Raw genomic sequence first — 18,597 nt, forward strand, 5'->3', positions numbered from 1 at the left:
CTCATAGAGACCTTTGGGACTATTTTCCAACATAAAAATCAACACAATCATCCCTTCATTTTTCTAAGAAGTGAGTTTTGGGATCTTTATTCTTGAAGAAACATGCAATTTTATCTTTTTCTTTATCTCTGCAGCATTTGGTTTATATTTTGATATTAAAATATAAGGTTCCTTCCATAATTCAAATACAAAATACCTGAAAAACCCATTTTAGAATAAGTACATTTTATATAAATCTGGTGAATGGAGTATTTTAGTAAGCAAATTCTGTGGTATGGTCATATGGAGAGTTATTTCAGCCAGTGGGTAAAGAAATTTAATGTTTCCTGGCATAAAATTTCTTTATAGCCTGAACATTTAAAGGATTATGTATATACTAAAATAGCATTGTGATAAAAAATTAACATTCAGATATCAACAAGTGGTTCCTGTGCTGGCAATATTTAAAAATTGACGTTAAAGTGAAGAGTGTGTTTTCTAGTCTGCTACTGAAGCTTCTTCATGGATTTAGAAAGGATAAATGCAAAAATTCTTCCAGTAAAAAACATGCAAGGAAATTTCTGAGGCATTTTAGTCTCTTGATTCCTAAAAGAATGAGTTATCGTTTCTCTCTCCCATGGTCATTAATAATGACAGATGTGCATGGTGCAGAGTTCACGTACATTATTGTCAGTAGCAGGGCTGGCAAGAGAATATTTATTGTAGGAGGCGGAGGGACAGAGAGACATGATGTTGAAACAGAAGACAAGACCAGACTTCACTTGTTGTTTTTTTTTTCTATTGAAATAAAATACAATCATTTTTTCAGCTTTCTTGGAAGCATTTATTCCGAAGCACTCTTACTACAAATGTATTTCATCTCCATAAATGTTCCTTGCACAGCTGATTTAAAAACTAAAATGACAAGGCACTCTTATTTTTCTAGTAAACCTGTCTAATAACCAAGTATATTTGAATGACTGTTAAAATATTATTTGAAATGTTGATAGAAGAATCATTTGATTGTTGAGGTTCCCTTCCCCCCATGATATGCAGAACCCAAGAGTAAGATGAAGCCAGCTTGCATTTAAATAGCGATTGGAAATTTTGCTTAAAATATTATTATAATGTGATGGAGAAATTATAAAGTACATTTATGCAGCCTCTCCTCCACTCTCTCTCTCTCTCTCTCTCTGCTTCTTTTTCTTCCTCTGCCCTTTCCCCTTCTAATTTTAGCCTATTAAGACAACTTCACTTGGAATTCCTTTCCTGGGTTGGTCTGTTGATTGTCCATGAAGGTACAAAGAGAAGCCTGTCCTTGGAGTCAGCTTTCTGTGCCTGACCACACTTCCCCACCCCCATGCACCTCCACAGCAGCCCAGAAAAAGCCTGTTCAGTGGAAATACCTGACCCTCTGTTAATTCTTTAAAAAAAAAAAAAAAGTGATGAAGGGCCGGGAAGGGAGAAATGAAATTAGAGAAAGGTGAGGTTCTTTTCCTCTCTCATTTCAGGATAAAGGAAAGGAAGGGATGAGGGCTATAGTCTCTGTCTCTGCTTAATTTACAGAGAATTCACAACTGAGACACATACAATTAAAGATATATTAAAAGAAAACTTAAAAACCATTCTGTCTCTCAGCTGACCTTGGTAGTTCTAACAATACAGTATAGGCTTGTCATGTGGTAGGCATCCTGTAATATTAGTTTCCTTTCCCCTCAAGAACCAAATCCATATCTCGTTTATTTATTTTTTTTTTTTAGCTTGGAGCATTGTACACACATCAAGAAGGCGTTAGTAAATATGTGTTTAATGTGAGTGTGATGGGTAGAAATGGAAAATACATATGGGCATTAATTAATTAAACAAAATTCATATCCTAAGTAGATTCCACAGTGTAGTCTGACACAGGAGACTCCAACCTCCTGGGTTCCAAGCCATTAATTCATTGACACTTTGGCTTTCTGTGGCCATACTGACCAATTGATGACTGATGCTTTCAATTCCCCAAATCTCTGTGGAACATTTTCTTTAAATATAATCACTAAGTCAATAAGGGTTCACCTCTAATTTGAAAAACAAAATAATGTAAGCCTTTTCCAAGTGAAAAACACACCACACAAATAAAATAAAAAGTGTTAGGAAATAAAACTGAACTAATATGTAAACATCATTAGTTATAAGTCAATCAGATGGCATTAACAAGAAGAAGGTGAAGTTGACCCCAAACTAAAGTGATGTTGCAGGATCCAAAAGCTCCTTCCTGAGATTTAGAATGAATTAAGTCACTGCTTTAGTTTACTAGAAATACTCAGATCACAGCGACAAATTAAAACAGATCTCTGATTATTATCATTCAAGGCAAAACAATTTTATCTTTTCTCCTCTTCATAAATATTTAATGATCAAACTTCAGTTGTGTGAAAATGGAAAAATATCTGTATACATTTTTTTTTTGGTCAAGGTATAGTATTATAATAGCCATGGAGTGTCTGTCATGTAGTATTTGCTTTTTTCAAATAACTTCCATTCAGCCATCTATGGCTGCTTACAACAGGATGGAGTTACCTGTTCTTCCTTTGCCTCAATTTCATCCACTGCCTCACCCTTGCTTTGAACATGATGCCAAAGGGAGCTAATGCTTCATCCTGCCTGACAAGGCACAGTTATTAGAGCTTTCCCAAGTAGCATGATCAATACCTTCAGAGGTGTTTTATTCTACTTTCCTTGGATATCATGTAAAGACACCTTTTCAAGTGCTGCTTTTCAGAGATCCTGAATGATGCTCTGAGCATGCAATCAAAATGTGAAACTTACAGCCATCAGCACATGGAGTCCCTCTTCTTTTGCACAGTAGCAGAAATTTTTAGAAAGCATGAAGCAAAAGAGGGTGCCTGGAGTCACACCTCTCAACTCATTTGTACTATAATCCTGAATTCACTTGAAAGCTTCCTTCTAATAGAGTTAAATTCTTCCTATTTACAAACCTTACCATGTGCACTGTCAGATGAATGCTGCTTGTAAGATTTATGATTTCCACCAAATCGTTCACAGGTGAACCAACCAGTAGAGCGAGATTGCTGTTCCAGGCTCCTCCAGGAGGAATGATGGCTGGCAGGTATTTCCATACCACTATAGAGATAGTGACAGCTCACGCCTCTTGCTTGTCATCTCTGCTCTGTTACAAGGATCATAAACCGATCCATGAGACTGTACTTGTTCCAAGCTTGGTATTCAAGCACAAGCAGAATTAAAGTGCATGACTTTCATAATTTGCTTAGTTTTTTTTTTCATGCTTCTTTTTCCTGAAAAGTTGAATCAGCTTCTCCCTGCACCAGTGCATGCATTGCCTTGTGCAACCAAAGCCTGCACGAGAAGCAAGGAATTGCCTATTATTGCATTGAACATTTGTCTTACCATGATTACGGGGCAAAAATGATTGTTCCTTATATAGGATTGCCGGTCTTTCAATTGCTTCTATTCTTTATAGTCCAATAAATAAATTTTCCTCTTTTAATAGCACATTTTCTACATCATAGCCCTTAGCAAACAAGCATGAATCAATAAGTATTGAACTTCATTCGGTATCAACCATGTAAATAAAATGTCAGTTGGTTAAGCTCCTCATCTGGAAAAGTCTTAGTCTTTCATCAGGGCTACCTGGAACCTTAGGACTCTCACCAGGAGGGAATTGATGCTGGAGCAGATCTCTGTGCTGGCATAATGGCAATGTGTGCACCTATAGATCCCATATTATTCAGGGAGCTCTTCGAGAGGGACCTCAGAGACCTAGGGATCAGAGCAATGAGGAGCACATTGCTGTATACCAAGCATCATGACTCTCCTGGACATGTCCCATTTTAAAAATAAATGGGCTCCCTCCCACAGAGGCTTTACAGTGGAAAATACCAATAAAATACTCAACTTACATGTGCCTCCAGAACAGGGAAAACGTTTGTTTCCACACTGACGGGGAGAGGGAACTGCTCCAGGGCACGGACACCGAGTTCACAAACCATGTGACTCAGCTGGTTCTGACTCTCTATCTTCAATATTCTTTTCTTTTTTAAGGTTTATTTTCATTTTATTTCAAAGACAGAGAAAGAGAGAGAGAGAGAGATTCTATCTGTTAGTTCACTCCCCAGATGGCTGCAATGGCCAGGTCTGAGCCAGGCTGAAGCCAGGAGCCTGAAACTCCATCCTTGTCTTCTGTGTGGGAGACAAGGGCCCAAGTACTTGGGTTGTCGTTTGTTGCTTTCCCAGGCACGTTAGCCGGGAGCTGGATCAGAAGTGAAACAGCTAGGTCTCGAACCCCGTTACATACAATGCTGTCTCCGTGCCTTCAGTCTTCTTCTTCTTTTTTTTTAAGGGAAAGGGTTTACTGTTGAGGAAACCCGACAGACTGAAGGGAAGGGGCAAAGAAGGAAAAGAGGGAGAAGGAGAGCATAAGAAAGAGATCAAGAGAGAGAGTGAGAATGAGAGCGAGAGGCAGAGACAGAGAGATCAAGAGACAGAGAGAGAGATCTATCAGTATTCTTTATAAAATGATAAAATACTACTGGCTAAATACTGGAAGAGTTCAGGAACAGAAGTGTGTCACAATTCATATTTTTCAGATTTGGGAATATTTGCATATACTCATAATGAAATATCTTGGGGATCGAACCCAAGTCTGAACACAGAATTCATTTGTGTTTCGTATATACCTTATAAAATTAGCCTGAAGGTAATTTTACACAAAATGGTTAGTAATCTGGGGCATGAAGCAATATTGCATATCATCAAACTTGTGTCACTCTGAAAAACATTTTGGGTTTTGGAGCATATTGGGTTCCAGACTTTTGGATTAGGTATGCTTAATTTGTACTGTTTTTGGTTTGTAGAGAACATTACATTACAACATGAAGTTAGGCCTGTGAAACCCCTATATACAGTGCTACACAAATGATACTCTAGTCTTGCTACTGATTGCATCATGGTTGTTGTTATTAGATGAATTTTTCCCGGAATGTAAATATTTGGTGTACAACATGTGATACAACTGGAGAATATGTAAGGCAGAATATAATTGAATGTGGGCTGACATTTTGGGTGCTAAATACATTTGAAACATTGATACTGAAATGAACAGAGTATATTTTTGAATAGAAATGTTCTTTTCATTTAAAACATACACGAAGTGGATGGACATTTTGCCTAATGGTTAATATGTCAGTTAAGTTGCCTGTGATCACATTCCAGAGCACCCAAGTTTGATACTTGCCTCTGGCTCCTATGTCTGCTAAGGCAGGCTCTGGGAGGGCAGCAGGTGATAGTCCAATGAGTTGGGTTCCTAAGAGTTTAAAAGCATAGGTGTTGAGTTTAAAATACCAGTATTGTCTCTTTGAGGTGTGCATTTGGCCTGCCGGTTAAGACCCCAGTTGGGACTCCTGAATCCTGAATCTGAGTGTAAGGGGTTGGAGTCCCAGCTCTGCTCCCAATTTCAACTCCCTGCTAATGCACGCCCTGGGAGGCAGCAGGTGATGGCTCAAGTACTTGGATTCTTGCCACCCACATGAGAGATCAGGATTAAGTTTCCAGCTCCCAGATTTAGAGTGGCTTGGCCCTGGCTGTTTAGGACGGTGGACTAGCAGATGGGGGCTCTATCTCTGTCTCTCTGTCTCCCCCCTCTTTCTTTGTGTCTCTCAAATAAATAAATAAATTTATAAAAGTTATTTCTGGCATTATTATTATGAATTCTGCTTTTAAAAATCCTAAGTAGTTGTGCTTGATTTGACTCCACTTTCATGATGGGAAAATTCGTGTTGAGCATCGTAGGCACAGCCGGAACTGAGAAGCACTATTCTGACAAAGCCGCTCCCACCTCTCTAGCTTGTCTTCCGGCATTTCCCTGCAGTGAGAAGTTCCTTGTATCCTGGAGCAGTTTACCTTAATTTGCACTGGTAATTACCTCCCACTTTCACTTCTTCACTAGCCTTATTTTAATTAACCCCTTGAGGCATAACTTGCACTGCAATCCTGTTACTACCAAGCACTTTTAGAGATCTCTGGAAATCCTGTTGCTGAGCCACTTTTACCCTTGCTGGATTCTCATGGCTGTGGATTCCCTAGCAGAGGTTCCTTCCCGTGGATTCTCTCACTTGGTTTACAGTGCTTTACAGAGGCCTGGTCCTCCTGACTCTGCAGCCTTCCTCTCTCTTCCCCTGGCACAGATGCTGCCTGACCGTTTGTTGATGGGTAAGCATTTTGGCTCGAACTGTCCACCTTCATCTCTTTTCCCTTGCCATTCACATAGAGAAGCAAAACTGTGGTCCAAGTTTGGTCCATGAGTTGAAGATGTAGGAGGCAGCGGTGGAAAAATCTTTACCTTCTACACTTCTAGATTCTCTGCTAGGGCTCTCGTAAGAGGACAGGTTAGCAAGAGAAAAGCGCTCAGATGTTTTTAATGTACGTTAAATACAGGGAGCTCCCTAAGGAAATGAAGACCTGAAGTTTTGGTTAAACCTGAAGGTTTTTTGCTTTGTTTGATGAAAAATGGAGAGTGGTGGGAAGATGTGATAGGCCAGAGCTAAGGTATAAACTTCAAGAGACATAGCCAGGCCTGCCTCTCTCTTTTCCTCTGAGTCTCTTCCTGTCCTCACGCAAGAATGGGTCCTTCCTCTAAGTATAGAGAAGGGCCTCTCACATGAAGTCAAAAAGTCCTTCGTGCACCTCATGTTTCTTAAATCCTTTCAGCTTAAAATATTCAGCATGACAATTCACCGTGATTTGGAAGTGGCATGTTCCGAACTGCGTTTACAGATATGTTCAGGCTGACGTTTCCGAAACCAAATTTATCAACCGTGTCCCTTTACTCTTTTGTCATTAATATGTTTGTTTTTCTGGATTAAAAAAAAAAAACTCTGAGTCTTCTTGACTGCACCCCTTTCTTCATCTATTAATATACTTTGTCAATTCATCTTATTGAATTATATCTGAATTCCTCTTTTCACCTGTGCCGTTGCATGACCGTGTCACCACAGGGGCTTCATCTACAGTCCCTGGCTTCAGCGCCACTCACGGGAAACAGACTAAAAGGTAGTCAGATCTTCCTTAGTCACAATTTAATTTTCTAACTCCTCTAGGTTGCTTATTTTGTCTTTCATGAAATCTTAACCCTTGTATGGCCTCCACTTACCACTAGTCCTCTGTTCACAAAGCCTGGATGCTCTTGCATCCTCTGAGCATTGGGCGGACATTCTCGTGTGTCAGTGTTTTCCAAACCATTCTCTCCCTCGAATGCTTACGCTAGACTCTCATCTTTTGTTTCCTTTGAGCTACAGCATATTCCAAACTTTTCCCCAGATTTCAGTTTACCTCCATGTGTTCTTTAACTTCAGTTGCTATCTTTAACATCCCAGAAGCAATCCACTATATCTTTGTACTTAATATCACACTGATTTTTACACTAGATTTCATTGTTACCATCTGTGTATCTTGCAAAAAAAAAAAAAGGCAGATAAATGTCCATTCAGTACTAATTTCTTTTTTTTTTTTTTAAGAGTTATCTATTGGGCCAGTACTGTGGCATAGTAGGCTAAACCTCTAGCATCAGTGCTGCCATCCCATATGGGTGCCAGTTCCTGTCCCAGCTTCTCCTCTTCCTATCCAGCTCTCTGCTATGGCCTGGGAAAGCATTAGAAGATGGACCAAGTGCTTGGGCCTCTGGACCCACATAGGAGACCTAGAATAATCTCCTGGTTCCTGGCTTTTGGATAGGCCCAGCTCCTGCTGTTGCAGCTATTTAGGGAGTGAATCAGTGGATGGGAGACCTTTCACTCTGTCTCTCCCTCTGTCTGTAACTCTATTCTCAGATAAAATAAAATTAAAATTAAAAAAAGATTTATTTATTTATTTGAAAGGCAGAGTTATAAAGAGAGACAGAGAAAGAGATCTTCTATCAGTTGGTTCACTTCACAAAAAGCCACAATGGCCAGGGCTGGGGCAGACCAAATTGAAGCCAGGAGCTTCTTCCAGGTCTCCCACATGGGTGCAGAGGCCCAAGCACTTGGGCCATCTTCCGCTACTTTCCCAGGCCATAGCAGAGAGCGGGATAAGAAGTGTAACAGCTGGAACTCATCTCTCATCTGGGATATCAGTGTTCCACTGTACCACGATAGCAGTCCCTCAATACTCCTTTCCTGACCCGTGGTCAGGTTTTTTTTGTTTGTTTGTTTTTTGCCAAGAAAATGCTTTATTGTTCATCTATGTCTTTATTTCTTTTGCTTTATTCTATAAACATTCAACATTTTGCAGAGAACTGTAAATGTACCTTTCTAAATTAGGAAGTGCAATTAGTAGTTGGTTGTCAGTGTATTTCTTAACTACCCATCATGTAAGTAGTTGGTCAGCAAGATTAGCAGGAAACACAAATTCTTTGCCTCTCTTCAATTGAAATTGTAAAGGTGTTTGTCCATAGACTGGATATACAGCATGTTTAAAGATGGATTTACTGTTGGAGAAGTTAAGACTGAGAGGTTGAGTGACTGCCCAAGGTTACTTTGCTTGTGGCAGTGCTTATTGCCAAGGACTGCAGTGGGAGATTGAAATGATCTGGACAATGCAAACCTAAAAACAAAACAAAACAGCAGAGGACATCGGAGTTTGTGGGAAATGGATTCAAAAGTTAAATTTATTTTGGTATTAAAACATTTTTGTTTTTTTCATAAGCTCATTTTCCACTAACTTTTTCAAAATTCCTATGCATGGATTTCAAGACTGTTTTAATTTTCTGGGATACTGTCCAATGATAATGTTGTAAGCATTCAAGTTCTGTGATAGAAAAACCAACATAAAAAATTTTGCACTGTACGTCCTGGTCTCACAATAAATCAGGCTCTGAGTACTGTTACCAAAATTCCCAGACCTCCATTAACCCCAAAGGCTATTTTCTTTCAAGCAATGTATTTAGTGTGGTTCTACTCAATAGCATTTTGGATATTTATTGTTTTCACTTATCTGTTCGAGGTTTTCCTGATGATTTCTATGGCACGGCAAAAGTTTAGTTAATAAAATGCAAAGATTATAATGAATGGGAATCTTAATAATTTTCATTTAATGCTGATAGCAGAGATGTTTCTTAGCCCTCCTAGGAGGATAAATAAAACCGTAGATAGAGGTTTATACATTCCCAGGTAACAGTTATACGAGTTATTTGTTATTACTTGAAGCATTCATTTAGAAATTCAACTCCAGTTTGTCATAGTGTAGGTGTAAGACACCCATCAAGAGTGTGTATATATTGGGGTGAGGGCTGGAATTTGAGTTTAATGTTCCATTTAACTTTAACCTTTTTAAACATTCATAACAGAGTCAAAATGTGGTAGAATCATTTATTTGTGAAATTATTTTTCCATGTACATGTCATGTATTTTGTATAAATCAATATAATTACTTTTAGGCTGGTATTACAAAATACAAATATGTGAGTTCAACAACAATCAATATTCCAAACAAAATAAAAAACATCATGGAAATTTTAATGTAAATGGAAGCAAGCAAATGAAATTACTAACATCTCTTATATGTTGTTAGTAATATATTTTGCTCTATTTAAAAATAGTAATAAATTTTTAATACTTAAAAGAACTGTGATATAATAATAGGAGAATTAGAAACAGTATGTGATGAATAACATTAACTGCCTTGTTATGTTTCAAAATGTAACATGGGGTAGTTGGAAAAGATAATATCATTGTCTGCAGAAATGTTTGTTTTTATTTTAATAGAAAACTTTTAGTTAATAAATATAAATTTTGAAAGTACAACTTTTGGATTATAGCAGTTCTTCCCCCCATAACTACCCTCCCACCAACAAACCATCACATCTCCTACTCCCTCTCCCTTTCCATTCTTCATTAAGATTCATTTTTAATTATCTTTGTAAGAAGGAGGTACCTTTCTCTGAAGGGAGGAGAGAACTTCCACTTTGACTATGACCTTGTCTAAATAAGATCAGAGTTGGCGAACTCAAAAGGCTTCCATAGCCTTGGCAGCTCATGACAAGAGCCTCCGGTGATTACTGATGTCATAAATAAGAGTGTCAATTGTTAAATCAACAACAGGAGTCACTTTGCAATTACTCCCCATGTAGGATCTCTTCCTAATGTGTTGTATTATGTGAATTAACGGTATAACTAGAACTCAAACAGTACTCTATACTTTGTGTTTCTGTGTGGGTGCAAACTGTTGAAATCTTTACTTGGTATATACTAAATTGATCTTCTGTATACAAAGATAATTGAAAACAAATCTTGATGTGAATGGGATGGGAGAGGGAGTGGGAGATGGGATGGTTGCAGGTGGGAGGGAGGTTATGGGGGGGAAAGCTGCTATAATCCAAAAATTGTACTTCGGAAATTTACTAAATAAAAGTTAAAAAAGAAGAAAAAATTATCTTTATATGCAGAAGATAACTTTATACTAAGTAAGGATTTCAACAGTTTGTACCCACTCAGACACACAAAGTATAACGTATTGTTTGAAGACTATTTTTACCATTAATTCTCATAGTACAACACAGTAAGGACGTAGATCCTATATGGGGAGCAAGTGCACAGTGACTCCTGTTGTTGATTTAACAATTGACACTCTTATTTATGACATCAGTAATCACCCGAGGCTCTTGTCATGAGCTGCCAAGGCTATGGAAGCCTCTTGAGTTCACAAACTCCGACCTTATTTAGACAAAGCCATAGTCAAAGTGGAAGTTCTCTCCTCCCTTCAGAGAAAGGTATCTCCTCTTTGATGGCCCATTCTTTCCACTGGGATCTCACAGAGATCTTTCATTTAGGTCATTTTTTGCCAGAGTGTCTTGGCTTTCCATGCCTGAGAAACTCTCATGGGCTTTTTAGCAAGATCCGAATGCCTTAAGGGCTGGCAGAAATCTTTGTAATTTCAGATTTCTGTGACTGTTCAGAACAAGAGAGTAAATGACCAATTAATTTATTACTATGTAGTTTTCTATTAGCATAATTTGCACATTTCCTCACTAAATGTTAATTTTTGGTATCTCTTATGTAGGCAGTTTCTTCAATTCAAATTTAATTTTATTTATTTAAGAGGCAGAGAGAGAGAAGGACTGAACCAAGTGGAAGCCACAAGCTGTGAATTCAATCTAAGTTTCCATGTGGGTGGCAGGAGCCCAACCATTGGAGCCATCACTGCTGCTTCCAAGGATGAATATTAGTAGGAAGCTGGAACCAGGAGCAGTCAGGACTCAAACCCAGGCACCCCGAGGTAGGATTCTAGTGTCCCAAGCAGTGTCTTAATGACCATTATGACAAATTATGCTTCCTCCTCCTACTTCTTCTTTTAGTAATTTTTTGTTTAGGAGCCATCATTGTGCAACAGGCTAAGATACCCCTATGGGAGTGTTGGTTTGTATCTTGGCTGCTCCACTTCTGATCTATCTCCCTGCTAATGTGCCTGGGAAAGAAGTGGAAGATGACCCAAGTACTTTGGTCCCTGCTACCCACGTTGGAGACCTGGGTGGACTTTCTGGTTCCTGGCTTCAGCCTCTCCCAGTCCTGACTGTTACCGCTATTTTGAGAGTAAACAAGAAGATAAATGGTTTCTTTCTATCTCTGTTTCTCTTCCTTCTCTCTCACTCCACCTTTCAAAAACATAAATCTTTCTTTTTTAAAAGAGACCTATTTATTTATTTGAAAGGCAGGGAAAGAAAGAGAAACCTTCTATCTGCTGGTTCACTCCCCCAGAAGCCCACAACAGTCAGGACTGGACCAGGATGAAGTCAGCAGTGAGACACTCCTTCCTGATCGCTCACATGGGTGGCAGAGACCCAAGTACTTGGACTACCCTCCTCTGCTTTCCCACATGCATAGCAGGAACCTTAGATAGTATTTGTAAGCAGAAACTCTTTCCATGTGTGTTTGTTATGATGTTATCACTGATCTATTGGAGCCCAGCAGTGGCAAAACACCAGTACTGAGAAAGAAAAAGAAATTTCATACTGTTTCTACCCATAGGGACATTGTTATGCAAAATACGATATCCATGATCCAGGAAGGATACAATCTAAACTGATATTCATGCATTGATCAAAAATAAAGAAGTCTTACTTCCTTTTTGGTTAACATGTTAATCTGTTTATATAATCACATATTAAGCAAAAAAATGAACTACAGTGGATTTCAACTGCATGAACATTTACCTGAACATGTATAATGTGTAATATAGTGTGTAATGATCTTTGGAAGTTTGGTAGAAAAGGAGGAGGAATATAAGAAAATTAGAGGAAATTCAGATCTTCTAAGGACTTAAAAGATGATCTTCAATCTATACCACCTCACATGTCTCGTCCATACTGAAAATACAAATGTTTGAATCCAAGTTCTTCTTGAGCGTTCTCTCTTGTCTTCCATTTACAGCCAAGCTTTGGGAAGTCCAATCTGCTCATGTAACATGTTATTGCCACCTTTCCTGACTCCTCATTGCCCTTCCTGTCTTTTCAAGGTGGACAATGATATCCAAGTTGCCAAATCCAAAAGACACTTGCCTCTGTGAAGTCTCTCAGTTTCTAACTCACTGTACAATGCATCTGAGGTTTTTTCCTTGTGCATTTCTAGTGTTTGGTGCCATTTCTCCTAAGGACCCCTGTGCCTCTTAGATCAATGAGTCAGTACTTCTAATTACTTTAAACAAAGTTTCATTTCCCTAGCTTTATAATATTTTCCTTTTTTGAAAATAAAAAAAATTGACTGAGAGGCAGAGAGACAGAGATGGGGGTAGGATGGGGGGACTTTCATCTGCTGGCTTACTCTCCAAATGCCCACTGTGGCCATGACTGAGCTGGGCCAATGTTGGGACCTGGAAACTCAATGTAGTATCCCATGGGAGGCAGGGACCCAATTGATTGAGCCATAATCATTCCCCTCTACCCTGGGACACATTAGTAAGAAGCTGGAATCAGGAGCCAGCAGGTATCAAACCCAGGCACTGTGAAGTGTGATGTGTATATCCTAGCTAATGTCTTAACCATTAGATCAAATGCCTACCCTGAGCCAGTGCTATGTAATTCATTGAGAATTGCAGTCTATTTTGGACCTTCCTCAGATTAGAGTGTGCTGAGTTTGTGAACACTGTGCTTAAGAGTCATTTTCATGGGCTGGCTTGGTGGAGCAATGGTTTAAGTTGCTACCTGCAATGCCTGTATCCCATACAGGTGCAGGTTCAAGTTTTGGCTGCTCCACTTCTGATGGAGATACCTGCTGATATCCCTGGGAAAGCAGCAGAAGATGACCCAAGTTTGTGGGCCCCTGCCACCAAAATGGGAGACCAAGATGCTCCTGAATTCTACCTGGCTGAGCCCTAACCATTTGGGAAGTGAATCAACAATGGAAGATCTCTCCCTCTCCCTGCGCCTCCCCTTCCCCCTTCCCTTCCCCTCCCCCTCCCCCCTCTCCTTCTCTCCCCCTCCCCCTCCCTCTCCTTCTCCTTGTATGTGTGTGTGTGTGTGTGTCCCTCTCTCTAACTCTGATTTTCAAATTAAAAAAATTATGAGCCATTTTCATAAGGAGCTAGCTCACTTTTGGATCACCTTTCTGTATATATGTCCTTTTCCAGGGTGGATAGTCCCCAAAACACATGGTTTCAATCATTACCTACAAACTGAGCTCTCTAGAAGAATGTCTTCACTGGAGATTTCTCTCCTTATTGCTGATATCTATATTTCTGTCTCTTGGGCATCCTGCATCTCAAAATCAAAAGGTTCACATCCCCCACCACCACCAAGTCCTACATGTTCATTTAATCTCTAATATGGAGAATTGTACCCATCACCAGGTAACTCAACCCCATACCCTGGGAGGGATCCTAGTTGCTCCATCAGTATCACTTTTTGTAGCCAAGGGTGCTAGCACCTGTCTGTTCATAAACTGCATTCCTGTCTTACTTAGCACTCCCCATCCCTTCTCTGCCTCTTTAAGAGAGCCCTCATCACTTCTCACTCCATCACTTGACTATCCACTCTTCTTGTAGTCAGTGGCTTTGCAAGGCACACAAGCCCTCCTGGCCAGACTCCTGGCTTTTCTCAGGAACCCCCCCATGCACTTGCACAATGCCCTTGAGCCTGCATGTACCTTGCTGTTTCAAGCCACCGTGAATTCAACAGGCTGCTCTCCCTGACTCAAATGCCCTTCCCTGCCTCACCTGGCTGACTCCAGCAAACCCTTCCCACATCTCTTCTTCCAGCAGGTTCTTTCTGCCTTATCAGAAGGCAATATAGATTTCCTCTTGTCTTACCTTAACCTTTGAACAATAGTATTGTACTCTTCAGTGAAGTGGCTACAAACCCAGGCTCCATCGGCAGCCTGCCTGGGAGTCTGGCTGAACACCAACGTGTGTGTGATTGGTAGCAAGAGGCTCACCTGTCTATGCCTCAGTGTCCTAATCTTCCAAATGGAGATAACAAGCATTCTAAGAGTATAGTATTGTGAAGGTTAGATTAGCTAAAGCTGTAAACCCCTTAGAATACCTGGTATAGGAGACTGATTCTCAATGGAATTTCATTTTCTAAAAAGATTTATTTATTTGAAGGTAGAGTTACAGAGAGGCAGGGGGGGAGAGAGAGAGAGAGAGAGAGAGAGAGAGAGAGAGAGAGAGAGAAAGGTCTTCTATCCACAGGTTCACTCCCTAAACGGCCACAATGGCTGGAACTGAGCCAATCCGACACTAGGAGCCAGGAACTCCTTCTGGGTCTCCAACGTGGGTTCAGGGGCCCAAAGACTTGGGCCATCTTCTACATAGCAGAGAGCTGGATAAAAGAGGAGCAGCTGGGACCTGAACTGGTATCTTTGTTACCTGTTCCTCATCCTCCCTTTCTTTTATTTTTCCTGCCCTTTCACTCTCCATCTTCTGTTTCTCACCTCCCCTACCCTCATGTCCTTCCTTGTCAGCCTCCATCTCCTCCTCCTTTAAACCACCTTCCCACTGGACATCTACAAAGCTCTGTGAACGAGATTCTCTTATATTCAACTCTCTGTCCCCATAGACTGTCAAGAAGAATCACTGGTCATTGGGGGAAATATCTTGTTCTTTTCTGCTTTAAAAACATTACTGTTTTATTTATTCATTTTATTTATTTTTATTTGACAGGTAGAGTTATAGACAGTGAGAGAGAGAGACAGAGAGAAAGGTCTTCCTTTCGTTGGTTCACCCCCAAATGGCCGCTACAGCCGGCGCTGCGCCTATCTGAAGCCAGGAGCCAGGTGCTTCCTCCTGGTCTCCCACGCGGGTACAGGGCCCAAGCACTTGGGCCATCCTCCACTGCACTCCCTGGCCACAGCAGAGAGCTGGACTGGAAGAGGAGCAACTGGGACTAGAACCTGGTGCCCATATGGGATGCCGGTGCCGCAGGCGGAGGATTAACCAAGTGAGCCATGGCGCCGGCCCCAACGTTACTGTTTTCAACATTCAGAGGTAGGGAGCAAGTTGCATTAAATTAGTGATGAAATATGAGGATTTTCAGGAAACCTATGAGAATTTTGAATATTTGAAAATGAGGCCTTATATGAAGGCATCAGCATTATAATACTGTCAGACATTTATATGCCACTTACTGAGTGTCAGGCATGTTTTAAAGAACTTTAAATAGAAAACTGCATTCATTACAGTCTCTATTTATAGGGTTTAATATTCACAAGTTATTTGATCAATTTTCATATTAGGTTACTTACTTTTACATATAATAATTTTTACATAGAACAATTACAGCTTTCATACCAGAAAGGAAATGACAGATATGATCTTATATCTTGGAAAGCCTTATGGAGGAAAAAATGCCATTCTGATAATGGAAAGAAGTGTAAAACATCCTTAGTGTGTCAGACAGGCAAATTAAATTGCAAAAAATGAAGTTTTTATTTTTTTAACTTTTACCACATCTCTAATTGGGGATGAAATTTGTTTTTTGTTTCTGTAAGGATAAAATTTTTTAATTGATACCTAAATATTGTGCATATTTATGAGGTACCATGTGATGTTTGATTGTGAAATGTTCATCAATACTTCAAAATGTTAATAAAAATGGAATTAAAAGATAAGTTTTTATTTTTGGTTGCAGAAAAATTTTGAAACCTATGCATATAAAGGACCTTCAAAAAGTTCATAGAAAATGCATATTATAAAAAGTACTCTCCATGGAACTCCAAAATTTATTGTACCCAAATAAACTTATCTTCTGAGTGGGAGTGGACCTTAGTGGTTAAGACACACGTTGTAATTTTTGAGTTCAATTCCCGACTCTGGCTCCTCACTCCAGCTTCCTGCTAATGAAGACGCTGGGGCACAAGGGTGATTGCTCAAATGGTGGAGTCCTGCCACCGGCTGGGCGAACAGGGTTATGTTCCCAGTTCCCAGCTCCTGCCTTTGGCCCCAGTTGTTTCTGGCATTTCAGGGTGAACCAGAAGGTGGGAACTCTCAGTGTTGGTCTTTCTTTCAAATAAATAATTAAAAAAAAAAAAAACTCAATTTTTTCATTCCATTTTTCTATGAACTCTCTGAGATACCTTGACACCGGTCTCCTCAAACATTTATCATTTCCTTATGGTGAAAACATTCAAATTGTTTTCTTCTACCTTTTGGAGGTGGGGTTACTAAGAGGAGATGAGTTTCTCCAGTTTTTGTAATGAAAGGAGCCTGATCCTTGGAGGAAGATTCCCTATCTCTGCCATTTGTGTAGAGCATTGGCTTTGGGCCAGTACAGCTTCTCAGGGCTGTAAGCTTCGGTTTCCATGATGCATTTGGAAGGAGAGAAGATGTTTAGAATCAATAATGTTTGTTATAATTGCAATTTTAAATTGGGGCATTAGTTAAGCTATCTCTTTAAGGCAGTCTTCTTGTTTTTCTTTTCTAGAAATGGAGGGGCATGTAGGAAACTTCTTTTTCTGTGCTTTGAAGTTATTTAGAAGTTTAAAAATGATAACATTTCTTCCTTCCCCGCCTTTTCTGCATTTGCGGTAGGATTAAGCAGCACGAAGAAAGTCTGCAGAAAAGGCACTTGTTTCAATGGTGTGTAAGTCAGTATTTCCCGAAAACTTCCCCTCCCCTCCGCATTACCTATTAATAATTTCCAGGCACATTAGTTTGCATAATATCAATGTGTTTACCAGTTTGGGTTCAGTCCTAGGAAAGATAGTGTGTTATTTTTATTAACGTTATGTTTTGTTGCATCTTAGTCATCATGAACTTTTGGCCATAAAGAGTTTGACCCACCAGCTTAGAAGTTGAGAGTTGCTGACAGAGAACAAGGAAATTAATTTGCAAATTAGACTCTTGGGGAGAATTTCTGGTAGCTTTTTTCTTAACAGTCTCTGGGACCTGTGAGGGTAAATGGCCTTCACAATGTAGTTCAAGTTGGCATTACCCAGAGCAGAAAACATAACGGATTGTTACTGAAAGAATTTGGGGGAAGATTTACAAAGCAAAGAATTCGTGGGATCTATTTAACTTTGATTGCAAGGCAACATTTGGGTGTGTGTGAGGCATGGGGGTACACAATTGGGTAATTAGTAAAGAAAGGGAAGCTCCTATTGTTAGTCATTGTCAGAGACACTCAGTTTTATGGGGTTTAACTTTTATGTGTCATTTGATTCTTTGTACTGAAAAGAACTGGGTATAAGAACATTATCAGCGCTTAGTCATCTGTTCTGAAAAAGCAGTTGTTGTGTGGTTGTTCCCTTCCCCTGTTCTCTACTTCAACCTCCTAGTGGAGAGGGAAGCTATGGAAGCTCACTGGTACTCCTTTTGTAGCAAACTTTCCTCTTGTCTGGGCTTTAACTGGATATGTTGTTCATGAAATTATCCTGCCGCACAGGTATGAAACCCAAGTCCTTTTCTGAATGGGGGACTCTCTGTCAACAATACTTTCACTCTTCAGGGCACCAGCACTCAGCAATAGCCAGGAGGGAAGCAGTGGTTCAGTTTTCCCTGTGGCTTAATATACTTTCCCTCCTTGGTTTTATTTTTGTTTTTGTTTTTCTTTCCCTGTGTACCTTCCATAGCTGAGGTTGATCATTTGAATATTCTGGCAAACTTTTGTCTGTTTGGAGAATTTGAACATTCAGAATTTTTTTAATGGAAAATTTTGTTCTCATTCCAGTAAATCGTGGAAACAGAGTATTTGATGACTGATTTTGCCCATATGCGAGATTCAGCATGATTCTTTGACAACTTTCCATCCTTTTGGGACAGGAACTGTGGTCCTCCTGTGTACTTCTGGGAGGAGGGAACCAAGAGGGAAAGAAAGTAGTCTTGGCTTGGACTGAGCTTTTGTTGCTACTGTTTTCCCTTTTTGTCTGCCGTGACAGGCTATGCAGTGGGAAGCCGCTGAGTTACAGAATTAGTCCCTCTACCTAGCTAAGTGCTTAAAAACAAGCCTGTTAACTTTTTGAGGGGCCTCAATGTCCTCTTTTGCAAAAGAAACAATCCAGATCACCTTGCTTTTAGACTAAGATGATATTTTTGGGTTCTACTATGCAGGTAATAGAAATTAAATATGAAGGTTGTACTAAGTTACTTCCTCCAAGGAGGCATTGATAACAAAACTTGCTATCTGCTTAACAT

General features: G+C 39.8%; 1 protein-coding gene across 2 annotated transcripts in view; it reads left to right on the plus strand.

Annotated features, from left to right (window-relative positions):
- The window catches only part of TOX (thymocyte selection associated high mobility group box), a 338,355-nt gene that overhangs the window by 34,911 nt on the left and 284,847 nt on the right, over nucleotides 1-18,597 (plus strand). The window contains exon 1 of one of the 2 annotated variants that reach the window (XM_062188465.1): nucleotides 11,077-11,253. The exons of the other annotated variant lie outside the window; for it this stretch is intronic. The gene's annotated coding sequence lies outside the window, so the exon portion shown is untranslated. Of the gene's footprint in view, nucleotides 1-11,076; nucleotides 11,254-18,597 lie in introns of those variants that run through there. 2 annotated transcript variants of the gene reach the window in all.

The sequence above is a fragment of the Lepus europaeus genome, chromosome 4 (assembly GCF_033115175.1).
Source record: "Lepus europaeus isolate LE1 chromosome 4, mLepTim1.pri, whole genome shotgun sequence".
NCBI classification, from domain to species: domain Eukaryota; kingdom Metazoa; phylum Chordata; class Mammalia; order Lagomorpha; family Leporidae; genus Lepus; species Lepus europaeus.